The sequence below is a fragment of the Panulirus ornatus genome, chromosome 40 (genome assembly GCF_036320965.1).
Source record: "Panulirus ornatus isolate Po-2019 chromosome 40, ASM3632096v1, whole genome shotgun sequence".
Taxonomy (NCBI): Eukaryota; Metazoa; Arthropoda; class Malacostraca; order Decapoda; family Palinuridae; genus Panulirus; species Panulirus ornatus.
Window position 1 is genome coordinate 14542243 of NC_092263.1, and position 14005 is coordinate 14556247.

Sequence of the window (14005 nt, forward strand, 5' to 3'; positions counted from 1 at the left end):
AAAAAAATTTTGATGGCATTTCACAGGTACGTTTTTTTTTTCATCCATTCTTCTTGACTGAATTACCAAAATATTTTCAAATAGAACTCCTTAATTACCTTACTTAAAAACACCTCAAGGTAATGATGGGTCACACGGTACATTACTAATTAAAGCGTTAATGAAGACTGACTGTGTGAGTGCTACAGAACTGTAATATAAGTGAAGGCATTGCTCATATGAGGTGAAATGCTCAGAGGATAAAGGTGGCGTGGGTTAGGACGTTGTTCCACTGCAGGTGAAGACGTATTCCAGGTATAGATAAGGACGATTTTCACACGTAGGTGTGGACATGATGGTCTAGACGTGGGGTGAGGACACTGCTGGTTGGATGATGATAATATCATCCAACATTAACATCGTCAAAAGGACTTACGTTAATTAAAGTCCGGTAATCATCGCTACTCTAAGTGCGTCACAGATAACGTCCGATAATTTCGATAATATAATCTTGATTTTAGCATGATGTCAGAATTTGGCTTAGTGATTAGGGTTGGCTTTCATGAATCGTTAGAGAAAGCCCTCAGCCACTGGAGCCCCCCAACACACACTCTAACCACGCACTCTTCCTCTCCCTCAGCCACTGGAGCCCCCCAACACACACTCTAACCACGCACTCTTCCTCTCCCTCTCCACCTCAGCCACTGGAGCCCCCCAACACACACTCTAACCACGCACTCTTCCTCTCCCTCTCCACCTCAGCCACTGGAGCCCCCCAACACACACTCTAACCACGCACTCTTCCTCTCCCTCTCCACCTCAGCCACTAGAGACCCCCAACACACACTCTAACCACACACTCTTCCTCCCTCTCCACCTCAGCCACTGGAGACCCCCAACACACACTCTAACCACGCAATTTTCCCCTCCCTCCCCCTCAGCCACTGGAGCGCCCCCTAACACACACTCTAACCACGCACTCTTCCTCTCCCTCTCCACCTCAGCCACTGGAGCCCCCCAACACACACTCTAACCACGCACTCTTCCTCTCCCTCTCCACCTCAGCCACTAGAGACCCCCAACACACACTCTAACCACACACTCTTCCTCCCTCTCCACCTCAGCCACTGGAGCCCCCCAACACACACTCTAACCACGCACTCTTCCTCTCCCTCTCCACCTCAGCCACTAGAGCCCCCCATCACACACTCTAACCACGCACTCTTCCTCCCCTCTCCCTCAGCCACTAGAGACCCCCAACACACACTCTAACCACGCACTCTTCCCCTACCTCCCCCTCAGCCACTGGAGCCCCCCAACACACACTCTAACCACGCACTCTTCCTCTCCCTCTCCACCTCAGCCACTAGAGCCCCCCATCACACACTCTAACCATGCACTCTTCCTCTCCCTCTCCCTCAGCCACTAGAGCCCCCCAACACACACTCTAACCACGCACTCTTCCTCTCCCTCTCCACCTCAGCTACTGGAGCCCCCCAACACACTCTAACCACGCACTCTTCCTCCCTTCCCCCTCAGCCACTGGAGCGCCCCCTAACACACACTCTAACCACGCACTTCTCCTCCCCTCTCCCTCAGCTACTGGAGCCCCCCAACACACACTCTAACCACGCACTTCTCCCCCCCCCCCCATCATCCCTGTTGTCTGCTAACCCAGCATCACTCCCCCCCCCCCCCTTCCTTCTCCCCCCCTCCCCCAAGAAAAAAAATCACCCGTTTTTTACTTTTTCCAAAATTTCTCATTATTGGGGGTGCGACCCTCTTAGAAAACGTCGCGCACATTTTTTTTTCCTTTTTTTTTTAAAGTACAAGAGGTCTTCTTTTTTCTTAACCCTTTCAGCAACCCCTTAGATATGAGGGCGTGACCTTTGACCTGACCCTTAGCCGTCAAGTCGAGAGTCAGACTATTATTCCAAGGGTCGAACCGTCGTACTCAAGGGTTGTGCAAGAAATCATTATCATTTGTATCACACATATATATATATATATATATATATATATATATATATATATATATATATATCCCTGGGGATAGGGGAGAAAGAATACTTCCCACGTATTCCCTGCGTGTCGTAGAAGGCGACTAAAAGGGGAGGGAGCGGGGGGCTGGAAATCCTCCCCTCTCAATTTTTTTTAATTTTCCAAAAGAAGGAACAGAGAAGGGGGCCAGGTGAGGATATTCCCTCAATGGCCCAGTCCTCTGTTCTTAACGCTACCTCGCTAATGCGGGAAATGGCGAATAGTTTGAAAAAAAAAATATATATATATATATATATATATATATATATATATATATCATTACGAACGATATCTTCCCAGAGCCACTGTAGTCTTTTATCACTAAACTGTAGACTGGTGGAAGGGAAAATGACCAAATTGCACCAGTGGTATACGAGTGTAATTGAGGAAGCGACATTGTCCCTATGATGCAATGTAAAATAGTCACTATACATGTATAGCGTAGGGGAGAAAATAGGTAATTTTCTTCCTATAATACGTGACACAGACGAGTATGTTTTTGGGCTGTAGAGGAAAATATAAGAAAAATGCCTCTATGCTTAAACAGTATAAGGTATAAAACCAATTTCCTCCTACCATATATATATATATATATATATATATATATATATATATATATATATATATATATATATATATCACAAAGTCCCTAACGTATTTTTTTCTGGGATATACAAAAAGAGCTACAATATTCCAATCAATATTAAGGAAACAAGACAAATTATAAAAGTCTTTTAGATTTCGATAATGATGAGAAGGGTCGCGTTCAACTTTTCTACATAAAGTGGACCAAAAAAATTTTTAAGAGTCCACAGAACACGCTATTCTGGACCGTTCCCCCGATACCTCACACCTGCTAGGAAATGCCAATTTAATTAGTCTTGTATGTGGTCAAAGAGTAATTACGGAGCGGTAAGTTCTAATTAAACTTTTCGCTTCACGATGGAGCATAAGTCCCACCAGTGGAACTCTCTCACACACATACTAATTAATGACTTATCATAGCCTCTCCATGCGTCATCCTCCATAAGACCCAGTGCTCTGGCCAATCAGGGGAGACTCATATCCTGTGTGTATCGAAACTTTAAAAGACATTTCAAGTATGGACACTGGAACATGGAAAAAACAAACAAAAAACACAATCAAACAGATATGCAAATGATGCAACGGTAATTGGTTTCAGGCATATCTAACCTCCGTCATCAGTTTTCGTCTCCGAAGATAATATTAAAGAAGATGTAGACCAAACACAGAAACACGTGTTTTCTTTAAGTTTCCCCTCCCTCCCTCCTGATGGGGTCAAAAAGAAAACTAAGTTCAGAAAACGTCAAAACCTGCCACTGACATTAAGTTTTTAACAAAGTTCAAAAGAAAACGTCAAACCTGCCATTGATACTAAGTTTTAAACTAAGTTCAGAAAACGTCAAAACCTGCCACTGACATTAAGTTTTAAACTAAGTTCAGAAAACATGCACTGACAATGAATTCTAAACTAAGTTCAGAAGAAAACGTCAAACCTGCCATTGATATCAAGTTTTAAACCAAGTTCAGAAAACGTCAAAACCTGCCACTGACATCAACTTTGAAACGAAGTTGAAAAGAAAACGTGAGACACGTCCTGAAAGCTGATTTTCTTACGATCTGACGGATATGTACAATGTACACGGAACACGACCTTATGATGGTCACTTTCTATCTAGGAGGCCACACGGGTAAAATTTGACCCCCAGTCCTAAATCACAGCTGTTTTTTTTCATGTACCCAGGCGGAACAGATGGTGTTAATGGCCAGCTGGAGGGAAAGGAAACACACACACACACATACACCGACACACACACACACACACACACACACACACACACACACACATACACACACACACACACACACACACACACACATACACACACACACACACACACACACACACAGGGGCAAAGCTGGAGGGTAGGGAAGGATAAATGGAGGGGGGTCGTGCATAGGGGATGGGCTAATGAAAGCAACTGGGCGGACTAATGGGGCAAGGGACTTGGCTAATGGGGGGTATGGCTCAAATGGGGAGATGGGGTTAAAAATGGAGGGAGGAAGGGGGGGGTGGAGTGACGACCTGGTTTAGACAACTGATAGATGAGGCAATTAGGAAGAAAGAACATATAATTATAATGTTCATATCCTCTTCCATCAAGGACTTACACACACATACACACACACACACACACACACACACACACACACATATATATATATATATATATATATATATATATATATATATATATATATATATATATATATATATATACATATATTCTAGGTTTTCTACATCCTTGTTTTTGTTTACCTTGAATAGTACCTGGGCAATACGTATCGCAGTTAACAAAGGCCAGATAGAAACAGTTCTACTGACATGGAAACAGAGAGTAAAAAAAGAAATTTGAAAAGAAAACCCCAGACGCAAACCAACACACACATTCATGATCCACACATGGGTATACAGAGAGGGCTCTCTGTCTGTCTGTCTGTCTGTCTGTCTCTCTCTCTCTCTCTCTCTCTCTCTCTCTCTCTCTCTCTCTCTCTCTCTCTCTCTCAAGGCTTGCTTCCCATACATCAGGTGGCTCTGTCTAAGAGTGGCATTCCACTGTCACAGATGTGGAGCACCACTTGGGCGTTCCCAAAGGAAGGAGGGAGCGTTGGAGGAGAGTGGAGTGAGAGAGGGTGGGGAGAGGGAGGGAGAGGGTGGGGAGATGGAGGGAGAGAGTGGGGAGATGGAGGGAGAGGGAGGGAGAGGGTGGGGAGAGGGTGGGGAGAGGGAGGGAGAGGGAGGGAGAGGGAGGGAGAGGGTGGGGAGATGGAGGGAGAGGGTGGGGAGAGGGAGGGAGAGGGAGGGAGAGTAAGAATAAGGGATGGAATGGAGATAAATAGGGGGGGAAATCAGGGATTGCAATAGTTAGAAATTGGGGATGTCTGACTGGCTACTGGGAGAGCTGTTGCTGTCTGATTGGCTGGGAGGACTGACGGAACGGTCTGATTGGCTCTGAGGACTGACGGAACGGTCTGATTGGCTGTGACGACTGAGGAAACGGTGTGATTGGCTGGGGACTGATGGAACGGTCTGATTGGCTGGAGAGACAGGTAATGGACAGTCTGAGGTGTTTCAAATGGTGAAGTTAGGAGGTAGAGGTGGGGGGAGATGACTCCACCAGTGTTTACATCAACAATGGCTTCACAATACCCCCACTCCTCTCCAACAAGACCTACAACACCCCACGCCTCACCAACAAGACCTTCAAATACCCACTATTCCCCACCACCTTCTCCAGCAAGAACCCACTATTCCCCACCACCTTCTCCAACAAGAACCCACTATTCCCCACCACCTTCTCCAACAAGAACCCACTATTCCCCACCACCTTCTCCAACAAGAACCCACTATTCCCCACCACCTTCTCCAACAAGAACCCACTATACCCCACCAACTTCTCCAACAAGAACCCACTACACCACACACACCAGACGGACGTCCTGCACCAGTTCCCCAGCATCAATAGCGGTGTGAGAGAACCACCCTCCTCCCACACTTCCTCCTCCTCCTCCTCTTCCTCGTCGTCGTAATCATCATCATCAACACACACACACACACACACAGACAGACACACAGACACACACACACAGACACACAGACACACACACACACACACATACCTCAACGAGACAAAGGTCTGTAGGCATGGCTGGTCCTTCTCAGAAACGATCTAGCTGATAGGGTGGGGAGAGGAGAAGAAAGGGGGAGATGGTAGAGCGGTAGAAGGGGAGCATAAACAGCCTTTAAGGGAAAGAGTAACAGAAGTTAAAGGGAAGCGTAAGGGGCTAAAGGGAAAGGTAAGGGGCTAAAGGGAAAGGTAAGGGGCTAAAGGGAAAGGTAGGGGCTTAAGGGAAGCGTAAGGGACTAAAGGGAAGCGTAAGGGATAAAAGGGAAAGGTAAGGGGCTAAAGGGAAAGGTAAGGAGGCTAAAGGGAAAGGTAAGGAGGCTAAAGGGAAAGGGTCAAATAGGGATCAAGGTGGAAGAATGGAAATACAAGTTACCAGTTCGAGTATATTGACAAGGAGGGAGATGTTTACGAGCTGCAGACGCTTACACAACTGTAAATGCATGTTTACATAACTGTAAATGCATGTTTACATAACTGTAAATGCATGTTTACGTAACTGTAAATGCATGTTTACATAACTGTAAATGCATGTTTACATAACTGTAAATGCATGTTTACGTAACTGTAAATGCATGTTTACATAACTGTAAATGCATGTTTACATAAATGTAAATGCATGTTTACATAACTGTAAATGCATGTTTACATAGCTGTAAATGCATGTTTACATAGCTGTAAATGCATGTTCCCAGGTGTTTGGGCTTCTGACTTCCTGACCAGGGGTAATCAAGGTCACCCACAGGAAGGGAAGGGTCAGGTCAGGCTGGGTAACTCATCGGTCAACTCATGCATTACTCATGAGTGTGAGGACGGGCTCCACCGTGCGTAAGTACTTCTGGCAGGCGGGAGGCGTGTTCGAGGCCTTCTTGCGTAAACCAATGGGTTGTTTGGGTAATTCACAAATTTGGCTAAAATCACCATACAAGAATTACCGCTCGTTAGATCATAACCCTTCTGTGAGGCGTAGTGCGTCCTAATGACGACAAATCTATCGATAGAGGATTGAGGAAAGTCAATTCCCCCCCTTAGCGGGGTATCGAACCCACAAAGGCCCTTTGTGAGTGGGCCAAGCTGGTCTACCAAGGGTGGTAAATACAGGGTCTTCAACACCTCGAGAAAAGTTCCCTCGGCGACCCAGAGCAAGTTTGTGAACTCATCTGCACCAACAATGGAATGAACCAAACCCGACAGCATGGGTTTGCTGATCGCCACATCAGTATAAACTCATGGAATTTATACTGAAGGTGGTAATAGGATCGAATCATATGATATGTGGAGATAATAGGATCTAATCATATGATATGTGGAGATAATAGGATCGAATCATATGATATTTGGAGATAATAGGATCTAATCATATGATATGTGGAGATAATAGGATCGAATCATATGATATTTGGAGATAATAGGATCGAATCATATGATATGTGGAGATAATGGGATCTAATCATATGATATTTGGAAATAATAGGATCTAATCATATGATATTTGGAGATAATAGGATCTAATCATATGATATCTGGAGATAATGGGATCTAATCATATGATATTTGGAAATAATAGGATCTAATCATATGATATTTGGAGATAATAGGATCTAATCATATGATATCTGGAGATAATGGGATCTAATCATATGATATTTGGTGATAATAGAATCTAATCATATGATATTTGGAGATAATAGGATCTAATCATATGATATTTGGAGATAATAGGATCTAATCATATGATATTTGGAGGTAATAGGATGCAATCACATGATATTTGGAGGAAATGGGATCTAATCAAACGATATTTGCTAAAAGGGAATATAAGATATCAGATGTTATATAGAACACAGTCAACAGATCTGTATTCCTATATCTATATTCATCATGGAGGGAAAACACTAACTTGGCCATGTTCCATCCTATCTATCGAATGACTAATGACTTCCTTCGTCCTAGGGGGAAAAAAAGAATATTGTTCCATCGTGTTTTTGGTTACGGTTGTTAATCCTAGGATAAGAAATACTGGCTGATTCCTTCCTGCCAAGATATGGTCGTTGGCAGAGAGGGAGGAGGTCGTGGTTCAGATAAAGTCAAGACGAGGGTCTGTGTTTTTCTCCTTTTTATTTTTATTTTTCTCTCCCTCACGAGAGCAAGTAAAATGGCTGACGTATGTGAATATCTTGGCTTGCGCTCTGATCAACTCCTTAAGGACGAGGGAATGACCCTTGGCACCACTGACGGTGGTACGACCCTCGACCATTGACGGTGGTACGACCCTTGACCATTGACGGTACGATCCTTCGGTAGGATGAAATGGCTATCGAGGTGAACCATGATGGGTTAGGTTACAAAATATCCAGGTCATAAATACCTTAGTGGTCGTACCGTCGTGCTCTAGGGTCGTACCGTCGTGCTCTAGTGTCGTACCGTCGTGCTCTAGGGTCATACCGTCGTGCTCTAGGGTCATACCGTTGTGCTCTAGTGTCGTATCGTTGTGCTCTAGGGTCGTACCGTCGTGCTCTATGGTCGTACCGTCGTGCTCTAGGGTCGTACCGTCGTGCTCTAGGGTCGTACCGTCGTGCTCTATGGTCGTACCGTCGTGCTCTAGGGTCGTACCGTCGTGCTCTAGGGTCGTACCGTCGTGCTCCAGGGTCGTATCGTCGTGCTCTATGGTCGTACCGTTGTGCTCTAGGGTCGTACCGTCGTGCTCTAGTGTCATACCGTTGTGCTCTAGTGTCGTACCGTCGTGCTCTAGGGTCATACCGTCGTGCTCAAGGGCCGTATAGTCGTGCTCAAGAGCCGTATAGTCGTGCTTAAGGGTCGTATAGTCGTGCTCAAGGGTCACCTTAACATGGAGGAGGGGAAATGCCCAAGAAGGAGAACGGAGAGAGAACAGAGTCCCATTTTCTTCAGGGTTTTAACGACACAGCTTCGAAAACACTACGCAGCTAGTACGAATCATTGTGTAACTTCCAAAATATGCTGAACCTGGATCTGTCTTGATACATTGATTTAAAAAAGGTAGACAAAAACATACTTTTTACATGTGGGGATAGTAGAGGGGCTGTTTACATGTGGGGCAGAAAAGGGGCTGTTTACATGTGGGGATAATTAAGGGGTTGTTTACATGTGGGGCAGAAAAGAGGCTATTTACATGTGGGGATAGTTAAGGGGCTGTTTACATGTGGGGCAGAAAAGGGGCTGTTTACATGTGGGGATGATAAAGGGGATGTGTACATGAGATCAGAAAAGGGGCTGTTTACATGTGGGGACAGAAAAGGGGCTGTTTACAAGTGGAGACAGAAAAGGGGCTGTTTACAAGTGGAGATAGAAAAGGGGCTGTTTACATGTGGACAGAAAAAGGGTGGACAGGACAGGAGGAGAGAACTTGTCCAATTCGCAAGAACCTATTTTTGATTTCCCAGCAAGTCACCCAAAGTCCGTTTTCAGTAGTGATGTCTTCAGTCAATGTGTTCCTATTCTCTCTTTCAATTCTTTTTAGGAAACGTTACAAAATGGGGCAGAAAAGGTATTTAAAGAAAGACATAATGTTGCTATGGTTCGGTAATCTGTCATATAACCTTGAGACAGAGATCTGTCCATTGAAGACGGTAGCAATGACAGGAAAATGTGCGAGATGAAACTCACATTAATCCTGCCCCGAGCCATTATGAACTACCATATTTCTTTACAGATTTTGATTTACATAGACAACAGTCATCACCAGTTCATCTTAGCAACCGTAGAGGGCATGAGCACGCCAAGCAAGCATGGAAATGGGATTTTATGAAGACTTTAACTTCATTTCCCGTGCCCAGTGATGCAACGGCCATTCCAATAATGTTTTACAATGTTTGAGAGTTCTTGTGGACGAAAACATTTACTTCCTTATATGTGGTCACAGAGTGTGTGTGTAAAACACAGAAACACGAAAATTGTGATGATATCTTTATCAAAACTTCTCTACCGTCTGACTATATATATATATATATATATATATATATATATATATATATATATAATGTTCACATGTTTACCAAATGGCGTCCTAGCTTCGTCTCTTCGATGTATATCAACTGACTGTTATATTTTTCTCTTGTGTCTCCCCTGATGATGTGATTATTACACGAAAGTGCACTTGGGAACTTTTCGTGTTTCATTTTCCCCGTGGACTCATAGGAATATATATATATATATATATATATATATATATATATATATATATATATATATATATATATATATATATATATATATATATAAACACTATCACTTGTATGTATTCACGAGTACTTTGATTATGTGAAGATAATTCTGTATAAATGATTGACGATAAGAATATTGCCAAAGATACAATCGACATATCTAAAGAAAAGTGTGGTAGCATTAGCCACAAGGGTATGGAATATTTTTGGGCTTGTCTCACAGGTGCTGTAAGTGTGTGTGTATAGATATGTGTGGGAGGAGCTGTGGAAGTCAGCGCTGTGTTGGGGAGGAGTGAGGACAAGGATGAGGTCGGAACAGAGGGCAAGATGATATGGTTCCTCCTCTGCCATCAACACCAAAGTCAAGGTTTTCTGATGTCAGTGTCAGAGGTCACCAAAAGAGAGAGAGAGAGAGAGAGAGAGAGAGAGAGAGAGAGAGAGAGAGAGAGAGAGAGAGAGAGAGAGAGAGAGTGGCCAAACTCAACCACCGCGTGGTTTCTTGAAAGGTCATGAACAGCTTAACACTTTAAGGTCAAAGGTCGTTACTCAATTGGAGAGGTCACTGCTGCTATTAGATGCCACGAAGGTCAAAAGTTACCACTGCGACGGGGCTCCACAACAGAGGCTAGCCTAACTCAGCGTTCATAAATGGGTCAAACTTTGTCAGTGGAACGTGAGGAACGAACAGAGGTTACGACTGAACACCAGAACGAGGAACCACACCAAAGATCCTCCAGTTTATTAGTCTTAATAATTGTAAGTCACACCAAAGATCCTCCAGTTTATTAGTCTTAATAATCGTAAGTCATTTTCACGACCAAATGCCAGCTCAAGGTGTCAACACTCAGTCCAATCTGGTGTTTACCTGTTGGGTCACATCATACTAGTGGAGGTTCGAAGGAAGTGAAGGAGATAAGTGGAGAAAAAAGGAGAGAGAGAGAGAGAGAGAGAGAGAGAGAGAGAGAGAGAGAGAGAGAGAGAGAGAGAGAGAGAGAGAGAGAGAGAGGCAGAGAGACGTCCCCTATACCACAGACATGGACCTCCTCTTGTGTTCCTTTTCTCATCCTTTTGAATGGCGACTTGAGGAATGGACCTGCTCGATCGAAGATAACCATTAGTGTGAATGTTAACAACAGTTAAACCCCCATTACAATCACCCCTTTTCAGAACAGCCACATTAGCCATCAGAGCTGGACAGACCAGACCCCAAACACGTCACCATCAACCAAGCCAAGGCTTTACTGGAGTTAATACGCTGTTTCTTTATCTTCACTACACCATGATCTTCATTAAGCTACCCCTACACACTTATCTTCACTACACCCTGATCTTGATCAAGCTACCCCTACACCCTTATCTTCACCGCAAGGGTTATCATAACTACACTCTAACTACACCCTGATCTTGAACGTTAAGTTCATCATCATTGCAACCTCTGTACTATTGATCTTTTGAACTGACTAATAAGGATAAGGTCAAAGGTCAACTGTTTCCACAGACAGATAAGATAAAGAGACAGACAGAGAGACAGACAGACAAACACCACCATTATTACTGTAAAGATTCATCATTATTATCATTATTATTATAATTATTATTATTATTATTACCTTTATTATTATTATTATTATCATCATTATCATTATTATCAATATCATTATTATCATTACTATTATTATCATTATTATCATTATCATTATTATCGTTATCATAATCATCATTATTTTGGTCATTATCATTATCATCATTATCATCTTATCATCATTGTATTACTATCATTAACAGAAATCACAACGGAAGGTCAAAGGTCAACTCAGGGTAAAACCTTCTTTCCCCTTAGGAGGTCACTGACCACCACGTATCAAATCTCACGTGAGTCACTGGTCACGTACAGAAGTCAAAGGTCATCCCTTTGAGTTCACAGATCGCCCCGAGAGGTCAGAGGTCAACAACAAAAGGCGAAGTGAGTGTTGGTCATGTATTCGCCTTGCTGGTCCACCCTGACCATTGTCATGGGAAACTGTCCAGCAGACAAATCGATGGATGCCTTCTTTTCCCTCTCTCTCTCTCTCTCTCTCTCTCTCTCTCTCTCTCTCTCTCTCTCTCTCTCTCTCTCTCCCTCCTCTTTGTCTCGTGTCTGTGTTCCTGTGCCTGTGTGTGTGTGTGTCTCTCTCTATCCACACCATTCTACGTGCAATTTCTTTGTCTGTTTTCTTCTGTTGATGTTGGGGTCGTAGGTATTCATCTCTCTCTCTCTCTCTCTCTCTCTCTCTCTCTCTCTGTCTCTCTCTCTCTCTCTCTCATTCTCCTCCTCCTCCTCCTCCTTCTTCTCCTTCTTCTCCTCCTCCTCCTTCTTCTTCTTCTGCAATCGCCACCATGTTCGCTCTTCCTATAGAACTTGCTCACAGTCTCTCATTAACTCTTCGGTCAATAGTTTCCATGTCTATCTGTTCTCAAGTCTTACATCATCCCTAAACTATCCTCCAGTTCCTCCATCACCACCACCACCACCTCCAAACTGTTCTCTAGTCCCTCCAACATCTCCAACCTGCTCTCAAGACATTCCTCCAACACCTCCAAACTGTTGTTGTCCATTCCCTCCAACATCTCCATCCTGCTCTCAAGCCATTCCTCCAACACCTTCAAATTGTTCTCAAGTTCCTCCAACATCCAAAACTGTTCTCAAGTTCCTCCAACACCTCCACACTTTCTCCATACCTCCATCCCTCCCTCAGCCCTCCTCTCGCACTCAGCTCGCCCTTAAGGTCTTCCCCATATTCTGGTGATATTCCCTTATCTATTGCTTGAGCGCCACTTTCATCCGCTCTCTCAAAAATTCCCAGTCCAAATAGGCTTAACTGGGGCCCACAGTCTGTAGATGTGCTTGTGTGTGTGTGTGTGTGTGTGTGCCAAGTACTCGAGCGAGGCTCTCTCTCTCTCTCTCTCTCTCTCTCTCTCTCTCTCTTTACTATATCTGCCTCTCACCTACTTTATATGTCTTCTATCTGCTTCTTCTTTCTCTCTCTATCTCTTTCTCACGACTTATTCATCTCCCCTTCCATTGCCACTCTGGTTGTCTCTCACGTCATACTGATCTCCTTATCTCTCTCCCAGGCGTCTCTCTATTGTCTCTTCTCTCCTAACCCTCCACCCCTCTTCACACACCCCCCACCCCCCCTACCAGCTCTCACTGCGATTACCCCCCCTCCTCCCTCTCCCTCCCTCCCTCCTCCTCCTCTTTCCTCCCCCTCCTCCTCCTCCTGTTCGTCTGTCTCTAAAAAATTTGGACGTCCTCGTTATGTCTTCAGCTCTCTCTCTCTCTCTCTCTCTCTCTCTCTCTCTCTCTCTCTCTCTCTCTCTCTCTCTCTCCTTACACCTCTCCCTCTCTTTCCCTACATACACACACATACACACTCCCTCACTACCTCTTTCTCTCACCGTTACCTCCTGTCTTTCTCTATCCCTGCGGTCTCTCTCTCTCTCTCTCTCTCTCTCTCTCTCTCTCTCTCTCTCTCTCTCACCCTCCCTCCCTCTCTCTCTCTCTCTTCTCTCTCTCTCTCTCTCTCTCTCTCTCGGCGCGACCTCTGCTGGTGTGGGGGCCCCGGAGGTGGCAGGCAAGCCCCCAGTTCTGCTCATGCTCTGGTGTGTGGTGGACGCAGCAGCGTAGGGTTAGGGACGCGCGAACCCCTCGCCTTTAAAAGAATCCTTAAGCAGGCCCATTGCCAAGTGAGTGGGGCGAGTGGGGCGAGTGGGGTGGGTGGTGGTGGTGGTGGTGTTAACCTGGTGTATTGTACCAGACTTAGTGTGTCCAGTGTGGATAAGTTTAATTCCTCTCTTCTCCGCCACGGCCAGCCCGCTGCCACAACTCCTCTCCCACCGAAGGAACAGGTAAAAAAAAAAAAGAAAAAACATAGAATAAAGAGAGGGAGGGAGTACACATCTCCTTCCCTCCCTCCCTCCTTCCCACCCTCATATAATCCAGTGATTGGTTATGAGGAAGGAGGAGCGTGAGTGTGTGTGTGTGAGTGTGGGTGTGTGAGTGTCTGTTGTGTGTGTAGGGTGTATACTAAGGTGGTG

The 14005-nt window shown here is 44.6% G+C and overlaps 1 protein-coding gene across 1 annotated transcript in view; it reads left to right on the forward strand.

Annotated features, from left to right (window-relative positions):
- Nucleotides 1-13582: 13582 nt before the first annotated feature.
- LOC139761451 (uncharacterized) overlaps nt 13583-14005 on the forward strand; it is a 241618-nt gene continuing 241195 nt past the window's right edge. The window contains exon 1 of the mRNA XM_071685675.1: nt 13583-13816. The gene's annotated coding sequence lies outside the window, so the exon portion shown is untranslated. The remainder of the gene's footprint in view (nt 13817-14005) is intronic.